At 40.9% G+C, this 21,033-nt stretch overlaps 1 pseudogene; it reads right to left on the bottom strand.

Moving 5' to 3' along the window:
- Positions 1-20,670: 20,670 nt before the first annotated feature.
- Positions 20,671-20,770, bottom strand: LOC127089410 (uncharacterized; annotated as a pseudogene).
- Positions 20,771-21,033: the final 263 nt, after the last annotated feature.

Here is a 21,033-nt window from a genome sequence, read left to right as displayed (position 1 = left end):
CCCCGGAGTATACCCCAATCCAAACTTGTCTTCTTTTATGATTGGCTCCACAAATTTGCCCCAGCCTTGGGCATTACCAGCCTTAACCACTTCAACAACTTGCTTGTATGAAGAGATAGAAGTCCCGACCTTCTCAGACTCAGGTGAAAAGACAATTTCGGGCACGACCTCACTGATGTTTATGACTTCGAAGCCCTGACACAGCATCTCATGCATCTCGCCATCCATCTCCACATACTTAAATGTAGACAGGTGGCTAACAAAAATATCCTCTTCACCATAGACGGTGACGATCTGACCTTCTAGTCCATATTTGAGCTTCTGGTGGAGAGTAGAAGTAACAGCACCGGCAACATGAATCCAGGGTCGACCTAGCAGACAGCTATAGGCAGGCTGGATATCCATCACATAAAAGGTACTCTTGAATACATGCGGTCCAATCTTAACTGGCAACTCAACTTCGCCACAAATAGCTCGCTTAGAGCCATCAAAAGCCCTTACAACTAAATTACTCGGCCTCAGGGTGGCATCATCGCAATCCAACTTCGTTAAGGCTTTCTTTGGGAGAACATTCAGATAAGAACCTGTATCAACCAAAACATGGGAAAGCATCATCCCTTTGCATTCCATTGTGATATGCAAGGCTTTGTTGTGATTCCTGCCCTCAGATGTTAGGTCATAATCGGTGAAACCTAGCGCATGGCTAGTGTGTACATTCGAAACTACCGACTCCAGCTGGTCAACAGTTATCTCTGGGGGAACATAAGCCATATTCAGTACTTTCAACAAGGCTGCTCTGTGTGCCTCAGAGCACATCAATAGTGAGAGAATGGAGATCTTTGAGGGTGTCTGATTTAGCTGGTCGACTACCTTGTAGTCACTTTTCTTGATAATCCTCATAAACTCATCCACTTCCTTCTCGAATGCGGTCTTAGGAGGAGCTTCCTCGGTAGTAACCTCTTCGGTGGATACCTGTTTTCCTTTAGCCTTGGCAGCTGCCTCAGCTTCAGCATTCGTGCGCAATGTTGATGGTGCAAATAGGCGTCCACTGCGAGTGAAACCACCAATTCCTCAACATTGTCTACAGCGGAGCTACCAATGTCAATGTCTTCTTCGTTAACTTTCTGCCCCTGGCAGTAGATATCAGCCCCATAGTGCCACGGGATAACACTGTCTTTCTCATACGGAACAAGTCCTGGTACCGTGATGGTGACCGGACCAATCAAAGTCGGTTGAGGGTTGTCAGAGTAAATTGGTGCTGGACTTTCTGGGAAATATATTGTTGTCGGAGCGGGTCTCTCGAGAACATATATTTCTTCAGGAGTGAAATAAAACGTTACTGTCGACACATCATTCTTCACTGGACGAGTCTAATCGAACTGAAGACAACCTTCATCTATCAGTTGCTGAATACCCCTTCTCAAACTATTACATCCGTTCTCGGCGTCTTGACAATTTCTGCACTCTTCCCCACAGCCCGGGAAAATCTGTCCTTTCAAGAGTCGGTCTTTGACCACCGATAGCGAAGTTTTCACTTTAGTCACATCAGAAACCAAATTCAAAGTTTCCCCACTATCAAAAACATTAATCCTCTGCCCGCCGTGAGCTGGCATCGGGTTTTGGATAACATTAGGCACCGGAGAAAAATTGATGGCCTGGGCATCTCTCAAATCTTGTACCTTTAGCTGGAGAGCCTTGCAATTATCTGTAGTATGGCCAGGTGCGTTGGAGTGAAAAGCACATTTGGCGTTGACATCATAACCTCTAGGCAGATTGTTGGGATCGACCAGTGGGGACAGAGTTCTCAACGTAACCAGATTCATGTCAATCATCTTGGGAAGTAATACAGAATAAGGCATTGGGATTGGCTCAATGACCCGGTCCGCCTGCCTTGGACGTTGTTGATAGGGTCTCTGCTGACCCGAATTACCTCCTTGTTGTTGATTGTTGTACCTGGGTTGCTGTTGCGGATGATACTGCGGTTGAGGAACAGGTGTTGGAATAGTGACTGCGGCCACTTGATCTTGATAATAATTAGGGTGTCCTCTGCCCCTGCCTCTGCCGGCATATACAACGCTCGTCTCACCTTCTCTTCTTCGCTGACCGTTACCAGCAAATGGTTTCTTGGGAACTGATGAGTTGGAAGCACTGTTGTCTTGAATTCGGCCCATCTTCAACGGACTCTCGATCCTTTCTCCAGCAATCACTATCTCTGCAAAGCTGATTGACGGGCAAGCAGCCAATCTCTCGATATAATTGCCTTGAAGAGTGTTCATGAACATGTCCGCCATCTCCCTTTCAGACATAGGGGGTTGGACGGATGCAGCAATCTGTCTCCAACGCTGAGCATATTCTCTAAAGGTTTCCTTGGCAGTCTGAGACATTCCTTGCAAAAAGGTCCGATTTGGAGCCATGTCCAAGTTGTATTGATATTGCTTGACAAAAGCCTCTGCCAAGTCTTTCCAGCTCTTGATGGTAGTACGAGACAAATGAGAATACCATTCACGAGAAGCTCCAGTTAATCTGTATTCAAAATAGTACATCCACAACTTTTCATCTTCAGTGTGAGCTCCCAACCTTCCTAGATAAGATTGGAGATGAGTGTGTGGGCAAGAAGCCCCGTTGTATTTCTCAAAAGTAGGGGGTTTGAACTTGTGAGGGATCCTTACTCCCTGAACCAGACCAAGATTGGTGACATCAAAACCTAAGGAATTTTGAGACTCTAAAGATTTGAGCTTCTCAGCAAGCTCATCCATACGGCGAGTGGTCTCGAGGGCCTCGTGGTGCAAAGAAAATTGATCATATTGACAATCTTCAGTAACGGGGCGCCCGTTAATCTGAATCCCTTGATTCACATTGTTTCTTCCGCCAATACCATTCCCAACATTTCTCGTGTTGCCAACATTACCCGGGTTTCCATCAACATTTGCGTTACCCGCGTTTCCAGTGTTCACAGGGTTATCAGCGTTCCCAGGGTTACCAGGGTTTCCCTCAGCATTTGGTATCTCTACCTCTGGATTGGGCCTCGGTTGCTCAACCAACTCCCTCAGCTTTTCCTGGCCTTCTGCCATACCAGTCATCAATGTCATAAACTGATCCATCCTTTCACGCATATCAGCCAGTTCTTTCTGTATCTGGTCCATTGCTAGTCGTGGACGATTTTCCTTTGTCGGGTACCTGTGAACTCGCTTGGGACCAATAACTGCCTACAACAGGGAACAAACATTAGACACTGCGGTGACACCTGCAAAACAAACAAGGGTTAGTATGTATGGTATGCGATGCACTGCTTATTCGATTTTAAGCCCCCCCTTAAAAAGGGAATACCCTGCAAATGAATAAGCATGAGATGTTGGATGCAAATATGCAGATGATGTTATGCAATGCAATGGCATGTCAATCAGAATTGCTGGATCCGCTTGAACATTTGTCAGGTTGCACTGCCTGGAGAGAAATTAAGAGGATCAGGCAAAGCACACCAAACAAAGGTCATGGGATGGATCATGTTATCCTTAATATCAACCATCCATTTTTGTGGATTATGGTTTACACCTTATCAACACCCAAGTTTCATTGATATTAAGGATACCTGAACGGATCGACCATGAATCAAGTGTTTGTTGTAAGTCACGAGCATGGAGTTTAGGTTAAGAACCACCCAAAGGGAGTGTACTAAGGTTTAAACCTTCCAAACATGTTCTACAAAAGGTTCCCATAGTTATAATCCCATCTTTCGGATATTATCAGAGGAACGACTACTCGTATTCCAAAAATATTCTCAAGAGAGACTCTTATGAGTGTAGTATCGTGTAACAATCGTATCAAATCTTACACTTGAACGAATTTCGCACTACGTCCTACGAATAGGCCAAGAATGGTTTGGTAAACTAAGGTCCTTGGCTTCTAAGGTCTATATTGGAAAAAGTAATGTCTAACCATAACTTACTTGTGTGACATTATTGATCCCAACATGACCTCCACCAAGTGAATGGGCTTGCAAGTCAACTTGCTAAGGAATAACTCCACACAAGTCGACAAGACTATGCCATTCTCCTATCCTAAGTGCACTCGAGTTCGGGTATAGAACTCATCTCACAAACAGAACCAGCAGATACGACAGTCATATGTACACAATGCAATAAAGCAGGTAAATGCTGAAAGATAAATAACTGTACAAAAGAATAAACACCCAATAAACAAACAACCTACAAAAGCTAGGAGGGACTCGCTTAGGGAAACCGGGTCCCCAGCAGAGTCGCCAGCTGTCGCAACCTGAAAAATGGAATGCAAAAAAAAAAAAAAACCGGCGAAGAAAGACAGGAGAGTCGCCACCGTGCGTTATTTATCCCAAAGGAGGGAAAGGAAACGCTCGAAGTAAACCTGGAAAAAGGAAAGGACAAGACAGGGTCTCGCAACCAAATCTTGGGTTCGGGAGTCGATTATGCGAAGGGAGGGTATTAGCACCCCTACGCATCCGTAGTACTCTACGGGATCCACTTTTGTAATTCTTATCTAAAGGGTGTGGGTTTATCTAATGTGTTATTTACTAAAAAAAGGGGTCAAAAGAAAATGACTCGCACGGATGTCGCATCCACTGCATACGTATCTCATCTGAATATGAGAATCAGAGTCTTCGTAGCTCGGCTACCTAGGGGTTAAGGGTAATTGTGCTCGCTAAGACATCGCGTCTTATGCCTACGTATCTCATCTGGAATGAGAATCAGAGCAAGCCGTAGTTCGGCTAACTACGGGGTTATGGATTGGGTTTTGGATGAACGACGTTACTACGCAATCTACCGGATGCTCGACCTTGGGAGACTTACTCGTCTGTAGTAGAAGGAGTACGTGTTCTTAGGAGAAGAAAAATCAATGAGATGTTTGCGTTTTAGGAACGCGCATGCAAAAGGAGTCCTGGACGAAGGAACCTGTAAAAAAAATAAACACACAAAAACATTGCCTCCTATTGTTAGGGACCAATTAGTACTACTTTTTATATCATTTTATTGGTCCCTTTTACCAAACTTTGATTTAATTACACACTTTTGTTCTTATTAATTTGTATAAATGCAATTAGATTTAATTTATTTTGTTTTGAATAGTTATTTCACAGATTTTTCAGTTTTGTAGAACTTTTAGATGAAAAAAGCTTTTGGAATGCAACACCACATCTTGGATGAAGCTTGCAAAACAAGGAAGCTGGATAAGCATCAGTTCGCGCCGCGAAGGCTGCGAATCCAGCAAGCTGATTAAGGGCCAAAAGTGCTGTCTTTCAAAAAAAGTTGTTTGCCATTTTGGTGTCTGCCTTGGAATAGCTTTTCTGCTTTGGATGAGAATGACCAATTAAGGAAATGTCAACCCTTTTTGGTAGAAAAATTACATTATTCTAGGGCATTCATTAATTATCATACACACATTGACATTGAGAGATTTGTGTAAGAGAGAAAACAGAGTTTTTCTTCTTCAAGCTTCTGCTTTGTAACAATGATGATGAGGAGCTAAACTCCCTTTTGTCAAGATTGGAGGTAGTAGCTATTCTCATATGTTTATGTATTTCATTTGATTTATATATATGATAAAGATTGTTGATGTATTGAATACTGTTTTTGCCCTAAGTTGAAAACCAGATTTGAGTAGTTGTCGAGAGAGATTATTTGAGTCTTGACATAAAACAGATTTTCAAGTAGTGAATAAGTTGTAGAGATAGATTTATTCATTACTCTTCTTTGGTATTAAGCATTAAAGATTGCTATATTGATAGTTAGGTGGAGAGATCGTCTAAGGATCAATATAGTGATTATCTCCTATCGAGGTCTTCCAGCTAGGAAAGCAGTAAAATGCGGGAAAAATGTAAAAGTACCACGCGGATAAAGATCCGAAGTAACAACAATTAGAGGAATGGGAAACCCAGGGATCCTTCCAAGCTAAACACCATCAAAGAAAGTGAGTCAGTACAGGTAATCGGAATGAAACCTCCAGGCGGTATCCCACAAATAAAGTGGAACACCAGGCAAACCATCTCTGCAAGAGTCATATGAGCCCTCACAAAACAAAACTCAACAAACAGGTTAGAGAAACAAAATAGGGTAACCAAGAGTTGCCCCCAAATCAAAATGTAACCACATGAATCATGCCATTAAAATTCACAAAAAGCTCACAAAAAGCAACCAAGGGTAGGAGGCCTAAACCTCTTGTCAAACACATGCATCAAAAGGGTATCAAATTCACCCATAATATCTCATACATTTAGAGCATTCAAATTAAAGGCATAAAGATGATGGATATAGGGTAAACCTGATTGGAGAGATCGGTTGAAATCAAATGGCACGGCTGGATTTGCAAACCAATATTAGGGTTTGCTTGAGCTGAAAGTGTGTGAGTCAGAATGAACCTCTCAGGGTTACCTGGAGGTTGCTGCAGATTAATTCTCACTCTCTCTGTCTAGGTTTCTCTTCAGGTTTTGTCCAGGGTTTTGTTCCAAGGAAACCTCAGAGTGTTTTGCTTCTCCTCCTTTTTCTGACTGTTCTCCCTCTTTTATAACCTGGTTTTCATGGCTTTGTGGGCTCAAATGAGAGAGGTCCAAGTCCAAGATTTTTCTATTATATTTTATTTATTTATTTATTTAATTAATTAATTAATTTTTTTTTTATAGTTTTTTTTTTCGAAACGCGTGGGCTTCGCCTAGCGAGCATGACAGTTCATGAACAAACTTTTGCTCCTTCAAGATTAACGTTTTGACTGACGAATAGACCCCTGTTGGAAGTGACTCAAGTCTTTCCCTTGTGTTGACTAATCATCTAAATAGAACCCACAAAGTGTCCTGGATGATGTTCAAGCTTCTTGGAGCTAATCCCGATTGACATGATGAAATGCAATGTATATAATGTTAAATGACCTAAAAATGAATGCGTGAATAAGGAGGGCAAATTTTGGGGTGTTACACCATGGCATGTCCATTGGAATGAGTACCAAATGAACCTTCATGGACTTCAGTCATCAACAAGTCTGCTTCGTGTCTATCCACGCATCTGAGCAGAACCATGTCAAAATTTCTCTTGTAAAGCACTTCACCATTGAGGTAGAAACTGCTTGACAATCTCCTCAAAGTCTTCCTATCTTTCACAGATGCCCCAGGCGGGTAAATCTGGCTCTGAAGGAAACACTTGATATCATAATACCACGGCTTATCATCTTTCACTTCTTCAACTGCAAATACATGAGCTGGTCTGTCCAAGCGCATCATAGTGATATTGGGAACTTCATTCCACAACTTTACCACAATCATGGAAGCAAGTGTAGCAAGAGCATCTGCCATCCGATTTTCATCTCGAGGAATATGATGGAAGTCAACTTCAGTAAAGAATGTTGAAATCCTCCTCGCATAATCCCTATATGGAATGAGACCAGGCTGATTCGTTTCCCATTCACCTTTAATTTGATTGACAACGAGGGCCGAATCACCATAAACATCGAGATGCTTGATCCTGAGGTCAATGCATTCCTCCAATCCCATAATACAGGCCTCATACTCAGCCATATTATTTGTGCATTTGAAAGTTAGCCTTGCTGTAAAAGGAATATGTGTGCCCTGAGGAGTAATGATTACTGCCCCAATACCATTTCCATACTGATTCACACCATCAAACACCATACTCCATCTGGAACCAGGCTCTGGCCCTTCATCGAGTGTAGGTTCATCACAATCTTTCATTTTCAAATACAGAATTTCCTCATCCGGGAAGTCATACTGAACTGACTGATAATCCTCGATCGGCTAGTGTGCCAAGTGGTCAGCCAAGATACTACCTTTGATAGCTTTTTGAGCTCGATACTCAATATCATACTCAGATAACAACATCTGCCAACGGGCAATCCTCCCAGTTAAAGCAGGCTTCTCAAATATATACTTGATTGGATCCATTCTGGATATTAACCAAGTCGTATGATTTATCATATACTGGCGTAAACGCTTAGCTGCCCAATCCAGAGCACAACATGTCTTCTCAAGCATTGAGTATCGAGACTCACAATCAGTGAACTTCTTACTCAAGTAGTAGATAGAATATTCTTTCTTTCCTGATTCATCTAGCTGACCCATGACACAACCCGTTGAATCTTCAAGAACAGTCAGGTACATAATCAATGGTCTCCCTTCCATAGGTGGGGACAGAATCGGAGGCTCAGACAGATACTCTTTAATACTGTCAAAGGCTTTCTGGCAATCCTCGGTCCAATCATGAGACTGATCTTTCCGGAGGAGCTTGAATATCGACGCACATGTGGCAGTCATGTGGGATATGAATCTGGAAATGTAATTCAAGCGGCCAAGAAAACCTCGGACTTGCTTCTCAGTTTTGGGCGCAGGCATCTCCTGTATTGCTTTGACCTTTGCAGGATCAACCTCAATACCTCTTTCACTGACAATGAAGCCCAATAACTTGCCAGAACGGACTCCAAATGTACACTTGTTGGGATTCAGACGAAGCTTATACTTTCTCAAACGTCGAAAAAGCTTCAACAGGTGCTCTACATGTTCAACTTCCGTTCTTGACTTAGCAATCATATCATCAACATATACCTCAATCTCCTTGTGCATCATATCATGAAACAAGGTAGTCATAGCTCGTTGATACGTGGCTCCGGCGTTCTTCAAACCGAAGGGCATCACTCGATAACAGAATGTTCCCCAAGGTGTGATGAATGTTGTCTTCTCCATATCCTTGGGTGCCATCTTAATCTGATTATATCCGGAAAATCCATCCATAAATGAGAAGACATTGATCTTAGCTGTATTGTCTACCAATATATCAATATGTGGTAGAGGGAAATCATCTTTCGGACTAGCTTTATTCAAGTCTCTATAGTCCACACACATCCGGACTTTTCCATCTGTCTTAGGCACCGGCACAATATTGGCCACCCATTGAGGATATGTAGAAGTCACCAGAAACCCCACATCAATTTGCTTCTGAACTTCCTCTTTGATCTTCACTGCCATATTAGGATGAGTTCTTCTGAGCTTCTGTTTTACAGGCATGCACTCAGGCTTTAAAGGTAAGAAATGTTGCACAATATTTGTATCTAGACCTGGCATGTCTTCATATGACCAGGCGAAGACATCGACGTATTCTCGTAGCAATTCAATCAACCCCTTCTTAACAGATTCTTCCAAGAGTGCCCCAATCTTCACCTCACGAACACAATCCTCAGACCCCAAGTTGACTGTTTCCAGATTCTCAAGATGTGGCTGAATGATCTTCTCCTCATGCTCAAGTAAACGGGTGATCTCATCAGGAATCTCTTAAACATCATCTTCCTCTGCCTCAAATACAGGGAATTCAAAGTTGGGAGGTGGTGTTGGGTCATTATGTTCAATGGGTTCGATCAACCTGCATAATGATTTTGGATATGAAAAGCTTTAGAAATCAAATAAGGCAAATCATTATGCAGATGAAAAGATTGATTTTATTCTTTTTTAGGGTTTTATGTGATCACCAATTTCATGCAAAAAAACGAAAAGGGAAAATAATTGGAAAAACAAACATTTAACATGAATTTATTGAATGAAAATATCATTGCATTTATGTTGCCAACAATGTCATCACTCCTCCTTTTGGCATGGGAGAAGGGTTTTTAAACAAAGTGATCATTATGTTGACTTGTGGATAACTGTAGGAATATCCACAGCGACCCAATTGTTGCAGATCCCTCCAGGGATAATGAAATTGTCAGAATCCTCTGCATCCTCTTCCAAGACAGCAGCAGCTTCCTCATCCTGATCGGTGTGGATAAAACCTCCACTCTTGAATAACCCTTGCGCGTTGAAGACCCCAGAAGAAAAACCAATGCCAGCCCGGGACTTATTGTCTTCTAACTCAATCATTTTCCCCAAACCAGCAGTTGCACCACACTCAATGGCCAACTTCACATCTCTATAGGAAGTAAATGAAGGAGTTCTCTTCTCAAGAGGCTCAGCTATAGATAAAGCTTGGAAAGGAGTTCCAACTTCATCCTCAGCATCTATGTATGAGAAGGAAGACAAGTGGCTAACCAGGAGAGCCTTTTCTCCCCCTACCACTACCAGTTTTTTATTCTTCACAAACTTCAGTTTCTGGTGTAGGGTGGATGTCACGGCGCCGGCCTCGTGAATCCATGGTCTGCCTAAGAGACAGCTGTACGATGGGTGAATGTCCATGACCTGGAAGGTGATCTGGAAATCACTTGGTCCAATTTTGATTGGGAGATCAACTTCCCCAATCACAGTTTTTCGAGACCCATCGAAAGCTTTCACAACAACTCCACTTTGCCTCATGGGAGGCCCTTGATATGCTAGTCTTGAGAGAATGGACTTTGGAAATACGTTCAGGGATGACCCAGTGTCCACCAGCACATTGGACATGGCGTCGTCTTTGCAATTCATAGATATGTGTAATGCCAAGTTGTGGTCTCTTCCCTCCTCAGAGAGATCAGAGTCACAGAAACTCAAATTGTTACAAGTGGTAATGTTTGCAACAATGCTATCGAATTGTTCTATTGTGACATCATGATCCACATATGCCACATCCAAAACTTTCTGCAGAGCCTCTCTACGTGGTTCTGAATTCAGAAGTAATGATAATACGGATATTTTGGATGGCGTTTGTAGAAGTTGGTCTACAACGTTGTACTCACTCTTCTTGATGAGCCTCAGCATCTCATCACAGTTTTCTTTCTCATTGCCACTAGGGCCAACAGAAGTAGGAGTTTTCAGTACAGAGGAGGGTTTAACAGCAAGTGCCGGATTCGGAGAATTCACCGCATTCCCAATCGGGCGTTCAACAAAATTAGCATTAGTTTGAGGCTTTGGTGGTGCTGAAAACACACGACCGCTACGGGTCAAACCACTTACATCAACGATGTTCACAACAGAGGAGGATGGTAAAGTCACATCTTTCCCATCTTCTACAGCAACAACGTTGTAACGAAAGGGAATCGCTTTTTCAGAAGAATACGGTACTGGACCGGCAGGCTTAATGATAAGAACAGGAGAAACCTTCTGCTTGCTACCATCATACTTAATGGTAACGGGTTCGGGCATCCTGAATACTAGGGAAATCACGTTGACCTCAGGTTCATCTTCATCAACATTCCTATTCTGAAGGATTTCAATGACCCCTTCGTCCAGCATTTCCTGAAGATCCTTGCGCACTTAGTGACAACCCAATCTGTTAACAGGGCATATTCGGCATCTATCATGATCGTGCTCATAGTGACTATACTCGCATAGCAAACGATGCAACTCGACCAGAGACTGTCGGATATGACTGACATATTTGACCTTGTATTTGCCAGGGCAGCCCTGGACCATGTTAACAGATTTCCCATGCTCGGGCAATGGGTTCTTTTTCACGTTAGGACCTACGTCCTCAAAACACAGAATGCCACACCTCACAAGGTCTTGAACCTTGGTCTTCAAAGGATAGAAATTCTCCACGTCATGGCCGGGAGCACCAGAATGGTAGACACAATGCAATTCGGGCTTATACCACCACTGGGGGTTAGCAGGTATAGCTGGCGGGTCTCTCGGAGTAATCAACTTCCTCTCTATCAAAGAGGGATATAGTTCTGCGTACGTCATTGGAATAGGATCAAACGTGACCTTTTTCCTCTCGTAACTCGTGCTGGTTTGATTACTGTTTCGAGGCTGGTAGGCCTGTTGTTGCGGACGGTGTTGTTGTTGCTGATATTGCTGTGGTGGTTGTTGATTGTTGCTATGTTGGTGATACTGCTGATTGTCTATGAACACAGGTGTTATATGAGCCACCTGGTGCTGGTTACTGGCGGGACGCCCAGTCTTCCTCCTCACAGAGGGTCTTCTTGGTTTTACATGGGAGGTCACAGCATGTGCCTCTCCATCTTTCTTCTTTGCAAACGCCCCATAGCGCTTGGCAGACGAGCCTTCCTCTCTGGTTAGACGTCCTTCTCTAACCCCTTCTTCTAACCGCATCCCCATATTCACCATCTCGGTGAAGTCAGAAGGAGCGCTAGCAATCATCCGCTCATAATAGAATGAACTCAATGTCTTCAGAAAGATCTTGGTCATTTCTTTCTCTTCTAGCGGAGGCACGATCTGTGCTGCCACGTCTCGCCACCTCTGGGCATACTCTTTAAATGTTTCCTTGTCCTTCTGGGACATGGCCCTCAACTGATCCCTATCAGGAGCCATATCCACGTTATATTTGTATTGCTTGACGAAGGCCTCGCCAAGGTCGTTGAAGGATCGGATGTTCGCACTGTCTAACCACATGTACCATCTCAGGGAAACACCAGACAAACTGTCCTGAAAGTAGTGGATGAACAACTGGTCGTTATCAGTCTAAGTAGACATCTTCTTGGCATACATGACCAGGTGGCTGAGAGGACAAGTATTTCCTTTGTATTTTTCAAAGTCGGGGACCTTGAACTTCACAGGAATCTTCACGTTGGGAACTAAGCAGAGATCGGCAGCAGACTTGCCAAAAAGATCCTTTCCTCTAAGAGTCTTCAATTCCTTGCGAAGCTCAAGAAATTGATCGTTCATAGCGTCCATCTTCTCATAGACTTCTGGGCCCTCAGATGGCTCAGAATGATAGATGGTATCGTCTACCCTAGGCATGGTATGCACGACGGGAGGAGGAACAGCAAGGACCGGGCTAGATGCCGGCATAGAAGCAAAAGTTGGAGCAGGACCCTCAGGCATGAAATTAGGAGGCATCCCCCACGGAAACCCGGTTGGCATGGCTGTAGCAGCAAAGTGTGCACTGGCTGCAGGCACAGTAGAGGAGACAATCTCTGAGATAACTGTCCTTTGGGGAGGAGTTGAAGGTGTCGGAGAAGACTGGCTCTGGGCAGCCAAGAATGATTCCATCAAAGCGCTCAGTCTGGCCACTTCCTCTTTGAGTTCACGGTTCTCTTGCTCTAGTTGATCCATCAGTCTTATAGAATTGGCTCTAGTGTAGTACCGGTGAGTCAGCTTGTCTTCAAAGTAAATGAAGAGCACAGAGTTAGACCACAGGACAAGAGGCCGGAAACAAAACCTGCTTATGCACATGATGCATGTAATGCTTGTGCACATGATTTGTTTTTATGTTTCAAAGGAACTCTAGGGTTTTATTTGCAAATTTTGGAAGCTTTTAACATTTATCGCGTATAGAAATATCTCATAAAATAACGTCAAGGGAAAGAAGTACAACATTGTTAATCATGTACAAGAGGAAAGGAAAATAATCATCCTATGGATCCCTAGAAACAATCATCTAATGCTCGGGACACAGGAAGATAGGATGCGCGGAGCCTCTTTACTTCCTCCTCATAAGCTGCCTCCATATCTGCTTTCTCTTTGGCGAGTCGATCATACTTCCTCTTCCAAAACCGGGAAGACTGAGGAAGTAGAGAAGTCCATGCATCATTAGGATCATCAATAACCTGATGCTCGAGAAACTCAATCAAAGCATCCTTCTCCTTAATCTGCTGAAGCAACTCCTCTCTTTCACGGATCCAGGCACGTGAACGGTCTTCGTCTCTCAACTCCTCTACTCCTGGATTAGGGAGGGTTGAAGGCCCAGCCATAATCATAGGTGTAGATCTCGGATACTCGTAAGGCATGAGATACTCAAAAGCTCTCCTCCTTACCCAAGCAGTGTAAGGCTCCAAAGCGATGCAATTCTTAGGACCCAACTCCTTTCTTCCCTTCCTATGAATCTTGCGCCAAGCGCGGACCATCCTAGCTTTCAAGTCTTGGGGATCTTTACCCTCCTGAAAGAACACACCCTCTAACAAAATATTATTAGGTTTATCCTTTAGGGGGAACCCAAGTTGACGACGCGCCAAAACAGGGTTGTAGTTAATCCCACCACATGTACCAAGAAGAGGCACATTGGAGAATTCACCACAAGAGTCAATAATCTGCACACCATCATACACACGGTTATACCAAGAGATATCATCATTAGTGAGAGACATGAGTCTCATGGACCACCGTAGACATCCCTTGTTCTCCTTGAAAGCGACCGTCTGAGGTAAGTGAGAAATAAACCACTTATACAACAGAGGCAAACAGCAAACAATAGCGCCACCACCCTTTGCATTCCTCATATGCAAAGAGAAATAAGCATCACCCAACAGAGTCGGAACGAGATTAAGAGTAGAAAAGATCCTAATAGCATTAACATCCACAAACTTGTCGATGTTGGGGAACAATACCAACCCATAGATGAGAAGTACAAATATGGCCTCAAAGGCATCCTCACTCATGGCCTTCCCATAAACAGTAGCTTGAGCAATGAGGAACTCAGAAGGGAGACCTTGAATTCCACCTTTGGTAGTCATATGAGCACCAACCAGAAATTTAACCATGTGCAACATGTCTACTATCTCTTGAGAAGTAGGAACATTCTCCAAGCCACTGAATGGCAACTGATCCAGGATAGGTATACCCACAAGATAAGCATACTCCTCAAGGGTAGGCAAAAGCTGGAAGTCCGGAAACGTGAAGCAACGGTACAGGGGATCATAAAACTGCACCAATACACTCATTAATCCTTCGTCCACCTGAGTAGTCAGAAGAGGAAGAAGTTTCCCAAAACGAGCTTTGAAACCCAAGGGATCTAGTACATAGGATGTCAGATTCCTTAACTCTTTCAAATCTGGATGTCTGAAGCTGTACTTCTTTGTATTCCTTCTTTGTCTTTCCATGTCTGAAATTTTTGCAAATAAACCCCTTAAGTTCCTTGAAAATTTTCTTCATTATTGATGATATGGATGCAAATGGGTGCATGAATGCATGAATGCATGAATGCAACAATCACACTCAAGGATCAAGCAAAGCACACCAAACAAAGGTCATGGGATGGATCATATCATCCTTAATATCAATCATCCATTTTGGTGGATTATGGTTTACACCTTATCAACACCTAAGTTCCATTTATACTAAGGATATATGAACGGATCAACCATGAATCAAGGGTTTGTTGCAAGTCACGAGCATGGAGTCTCGGTTAAGAACCACCCAAAGGGAATGTACTAGGGTTTAAACCTGCCAAACATGTTCTACAAGAGGTGCCCATAGTCATCATCCCATCTTTCGGATATTATCGGAGAAACGACTACTCGTATCCCAAAAATATTCTCAAGAGAGACTCTTATGAGTGTAGTACCGCGTAACAATCGTATCAAATCTTACACTTGAACGATTTTTGCACTACATCCTAAAAATAGGCCAAGATGGATTTGGTAAACTAAGGTCCTTGGCTTCTAAGGTCTATATTGGAAAGAGTAATGTCTAACCACAACTTACTTGTGTGACATTATTGATCCCAACATGACCTCCACCAAGTGAATGGACTTGCAAGTCGACATGCTAAGGAATAACTCCACACAAGTCAACAAGACTACGCCATTCTCCTATCCTAAGTGCACTCGAGTTCGGGTATAGAACTCATCTCACAAAGATCACCAAGCATACAAGGAATTAATATCAAGCAAATCAATCATTACACACAATACAGTAATCCCAAATTGCACAAAAATATGTCACAAAACAATACAATACAACAAGCATGAAAAGTTGGCAAAACCCAGTAGGAAAACTTTTCCCCAGCAGAGTCGCCACTTTTCTGTAGCGGGATATTCGTTACCATTAGAGATATTGACTAAATCCAAGATAATCCATACAAAGTCGAGTCGCCACCGCACTTCTATTTATCCAAAGGAATTGTTAGAAAGCGAATAAAAACCTAATAGTTTTAACAAAAACTAGTAAAATAAACAGAGATCTGGGTAAGGGGGTTGGTTATGCAACGGGAAGGTGTTAGGCACCCAAAACATCCTAGGTATTCATAGGGAGCCCTTTTCACACTTGTTGTAAAGGTTGTTGTTTTGTGAAAATTTATTTGTGCAAACATGATTGAAGAGATGAGAAGAGAATGTACAAGTTATTTACATTTTATGTTTGGATGGATAAACCCATTGCCTACGTACCATCTTGTAAAAAGATTAGGATCAAAACCTCGTAGTTCAGGGTAAAAGTCTCAAAATAAATTGGTGAATTGATTGGTCCAAAAGCCTTAAGGTCTTTTGTTATCAAAGGGAGAAAACTCAACCAAACCACAAATCCACCATGTGAGGATAGCTTCAACATGCTAGTGAGAGGTTAACCCTATAATAAGCATGGAAGACTCATTGTCCATCACTAAGGATATAGGTGAGCATTACATTTACCACCAAGATAACTCAAACCTAATAGCTAAAGGTTATGAAAAGTTGATTAAGAAAGTGGCCATTGGAACCACAAAACCACATTTGAATGGGTTATATTTACCAATTAGAAGTATATACAAAAATGATCAAAGTTGACTTAAAGGTTCAATTCAAAATAAGTATTATGAAAAGAAAGTTTGAAAATCAAAAGCATAAGGCTTAGGTTTCTAATGTTTAAAAACAATGGTTAAATGTTTGCACAAAGAGTTTTGGCTTGGGTTAGAGTGGAGAGATGAAGAAGAAGGGCTAAGTCCTAAGCAAAGAAAAAAGATAAAGGAAAAGAAATGAACCACACAAGGAGTTCCTCGCTTGAGATCATATTGATGATCCAAGTAGCTCCCATCCTTTGGAATAAGCAACCACAAAGTATAAGCAATCAAACAAGTCTCACAAGAGATCCTCAATGTATCTTGTATCTTCCACTTAGATGAACATGGTAATGATCCTCCAACTAAGCTCAAATGGGAACTCCTAGCACAAAAGCACACACATCAAAAGTTCTATGAAATAAAACAAGAATGGACAAGAGTGAGTTTAGAGATTTGGTCCTTCTAATTCATCTTCAACATTAAGATCCTTTTACTCCAATTTTGCATGAGGAAGGTCCTAGAAACTAAGTCCAATTCTCCATTTCTTTGCATAGGGAAAGTCCTAGAAACTAAGTCCATTTCTTTGCATTTTGGTTCACCACAATCAAAACAAAACACAAGCAAAATAATATATACACAATTATGTGCTCAAGTGAGCAAAAGGCAAATGACATTATCATAAACATGTGCTCAAGTGAGCAAAGAGAAAAACAAATGGATAATATGCAAGAATAGTAAATTGCAATAAAAGTAAAGTGCATAAAGTAAATGTTAATTGTCAATAGTTAGTGTTAGTAGTTAGTGTGCCATAAGGCAAATTTAGCGCCATGTTAAGAAATCGTAATTGGACTTATGTAGAAGTCCAACTATCTGAGGCCGGTCAATAATAATATAGGCAACAAACACAAGTTAGGAGTCTTGATTAGTGAACCAAGTCCCAACAACTTGCCATGCCAAAAAGAAATGAGAATTGATCTTGTATTGGTTTAAGCCTTTTGCATGATTTAAAAGACAACCTATCCTTAATGCAAAGCCATTCACTTGATCAATTGATCAAGATGAATTAGATTTGAATCAAGGAAGGTTAAATCCCTCTAATCAATGCTAACTTATCAACCTTCAACTCATTGATCAAAAAGAAAAAGAAAAAGAAAAAGAAAAAGGAGATGGATAAGAGAAAAGGAAATGACAAAATGGTAAAAGAAATATAAATGCATAAAATGGAACATCATGTACCAATCCTCATATGTTGACCAATAACATTGAAGGTCAAGGTCAAACAATCAAAAACAGAAGTGAGATGAAGATTGGAAGTTAAGAAAAGAATAAAATATTTTGGCATTTTTTAATATTAAAAATAAACTTGAATTAAAATAAATGGAAAGGTCAAACTTCAAAATCACTTCAAATCAACCTTGAAAGGTCCAAGTGATTTATCCTAAGTTCAACAAGGTCAAACAAAGTTTGACAAAAAATTTCAGCATTTTTAAAAGTCAGAAACTATTTTTAATCAATTAAAAATGAATAAAAATAACCTAATTGAACTAAAATCTCAAATAAATCTCAAATCAATTCAAAAATTGATGAGAATATTTTTCATAGATCCATCATCATTCAAATAGGTTAGGAAAATATTTTTGCATTTTTGGAATATCAAAAACTATTTAAAATGAATTAAAAATAACCAGAAAATAGAAAATTCACAAAAATTATCAAATGGCAAAATAAAAAATATTAAAAATCAGAAATAGAAACTAGAAATTATTTGGGAAATAATGCAATTGGTCCCATAATTTTTGGATTAAAAATGAAGAAGATATTGATTTTTGAAAATGAATGGAATTAAAGAAATTATATCAGAAATTCAGAAAATGGAAAAAACCACAAGCGTCTGATTGATAACATGAAATAATATCACATTTTTGGACTCGATTTAATTAAATTATATTATTATTTGTTTCGATTTATTTTATATCATTCGATATTACTTGGTATTTTCCTTCTATTTATTTCAGGTAACATTATTTGAAGCATACGTGAAAAAGAAAGAAAAGGGGGTGCAAAAAGAGGATTCTCTAGGAAAAGCATTCCACTAAAGCCCAGCCTACAAAGAAGCGTTGTGACACTGTGACGATCGCCACACATGGTGTGACGAGCGTCACGCCCTTCTACTTTGTGTTACGAGCGTAACACATGGTGTGACGAACGTCACACCCCCACTCCTATTTTTCTGCTTTGACGCGCGTAAAAGAAGCACGTTCACCCTTTTTCTTCGCTTGACTCGCTGACGCGTGAGAAAACCTACTGAAGGGACTTTGGAAGAAACGGTTACTGTATGATGAATATAAAAAGACCCAAGGGATCCAATTTGAGACTCTCTAAATTTTTCCAGTATTCGGCACCGTGCAATATTTTTCTTGCTTTTTAATTTTCCAGCATTCTACTTTCTTAGCAATTTTTATTTCCTTTTCTTTTCTAGTTAATTTTCAAAGCATTAAATTTATTTTCTTTCACACTAGTTTCTACACCGGAAATTGTTGTGTAGTTTTTACTGGATCTAACCTTACGTTAGATCATAGTATTTTATTCCTTCGCCTTTATTTTACTGTCTGATCGAAGATTGTGAAGAACAAATCCAACCGGCTTGTGGTGGAGTGTTCAAGCATCGAAGCTAGGGAACAACCAAGATTTCTATTAATTTTACAGGTTCTTTAATTTATTGTTTTAATTTATATATGCTCTGGACTGCTGTTTATCTATATTGTTTGTCTGATATGGATGTATTTAAGCATAATAATTGTTTAGGCCTGTTTAGTATGTCCGGCTAATTAGTTTAGATATCGGTATGTAAAGTAAGCGGAATAAAGGAATCAAAACTGAGTTGGTTTAAATTTATTTAAAAATATAGTCACTCTTTTTATGGTCTCAATTTACAGAGTTAATACCAAAGTTTTTGTACGAGAGTAAAAAACATAAAGAAGTTAAAATCAATAGAACGACGGTTTGAGCTTTTAACTGGACAGTGTAAATTGGACATTAACTTTAAATCAGGGCGAAAGCAATTTTTAGAGTTAATTAAATTCTAATCATTTTCAAAAAGTATTTTTAAAGGTTAAATGTGAGGACGAGAGTTAAGCATTTAAATTTAATCATATAATCTAAGTCAACAGAGCGAGAGTTTGAGACGAGGGTGTTTAAACGGTTAGTATTTTAATAAAAAGAGTTTCTATATATTCTATTGTTTTTAAAAAGTGATTTTAGTTTTAACTAAATAGTGAGAGCGTACGTTAAGGTAAAATCATAGTCTATTCAACAGAGCGAGAGTTTGAGAAAAGGCTTTTAATCAATAGTGTCTACTGAAAGGACTTATTTTAAAACTAAGAAACCAACGAAGATTTGATTCCCTAATTACGACGAACTACATACCGATATCTGCTTATTTGATATTTAATCTAGATCCAATTTTAGTTTTACTATTCCCCCCTAATCATCAAAGTATCATCCGCCTTAGCTTTACGGAGTAACCCTAGAAGAACGGTATATTGATTCATTAAGTCCCCGTGGGATCGATATCTTTTAAAACTACGCGATTAGACTGTGCACTTGTAGTTAATACCCCAATAGACTCATAAAGTCGCGATCAAGTTTTTGGCGCCGTTGTCGGGGACTTTTATTTAGTCGATATCGTAACTCTTCTGTTACGCTGTAGAGACTAAGGCAATTTTTATTTTTCCTTTTCGTCTTTCGTTGATTTGTATGCCACACACTCGCTCACAAGGCGAACCGTATTACTTACGAATCAACGACGTTGAACGATATCTCCGAGTCTTACGATGAATTCGGGAGTATCGTGTTGCAAACAATCTTCCTCCAATCGAAATTTCTGATCTCAAAAATCTTCTTCCTTCGCCGATACCCGAGATGGCAGAACCAGCTCGTGCTCTTCGAGATTACGCTGCTCCATCGCAAGATGAGCTGCATTCGAGTATTGCTCCACCCGCAATCGAAGCAAACAACTTCGAACTTAAACCTTCACTGTTGCAGGCAGTGCAACAGAACCAATTTTCTGGAAATCCTACCGAGGATCCAAACCTTCATTTATCCGTATTTGTCCAATACGCTGATACTGTTAAAGCTAATGGTGTCACTTCAGAGGCAATTCGACTTCGTCTCTTTCCTTTCTCGTTAAGAGATAAAGCTAGGAGATGGCTTCAGTCTCTTCCTTCCAACTCAGTCATCACATAGAATGAGTTGAAGAAAGTCTTTCTTGCCCGATATTTTCCTCCAAGCAAAACAACTATGTCAAGAGCCCAGATAAATGGATTTAAGCAGAAAGATAACGAGTCTCTCTTCGAAGCTTGGGAAAGATACAAAGACATGATGAGACTTTGTCCACACCATGGTTTAGAGGACTGGTTAGTAATTCATACCTTCTATAATGGTCTCTTGTACAACACAAGGTTAACAATAGACGTCGCCGCCGGTGGTGCGCTTATGGATAAACCTTACGCTGACGCTTATCAACTTATTGAGAGCATGGCCCAAAACCATTATCAGTGGGGAAGCGACCGAACAATGGTAGAAAAACCTCAAACGAAAACTGGCATGTACGAGATAAGTAGCCTTGATCATGTTAATGCAAAAGTGGATGCTCTTGCCCAGAAAATTG

The sequence above is a fragment of the Lathyrus oleraceus genome, chromosome 5, assembly GCF_024323335.1.
Source record: "Lathyrus oleraceus cultivar Zhongwan6 chromosome 5, CAAS_Psat_ZW6_1.0, whole genome shotgun sequence".
In the NCBI taxonomy this organism is placed as follows: domain Eukaryota; kingdom Viridiplantae; phylum Streptophyta; class Magnoliopsida; order Fabales; family Fabaceae; genus Lathyrus; species Lathyrus oleraceus.
The sequence above is the reverse complement of the archived record's forward strand: the minus strand, read 5'-3'. Positions and strand labels throughout refer to the sequence as shown.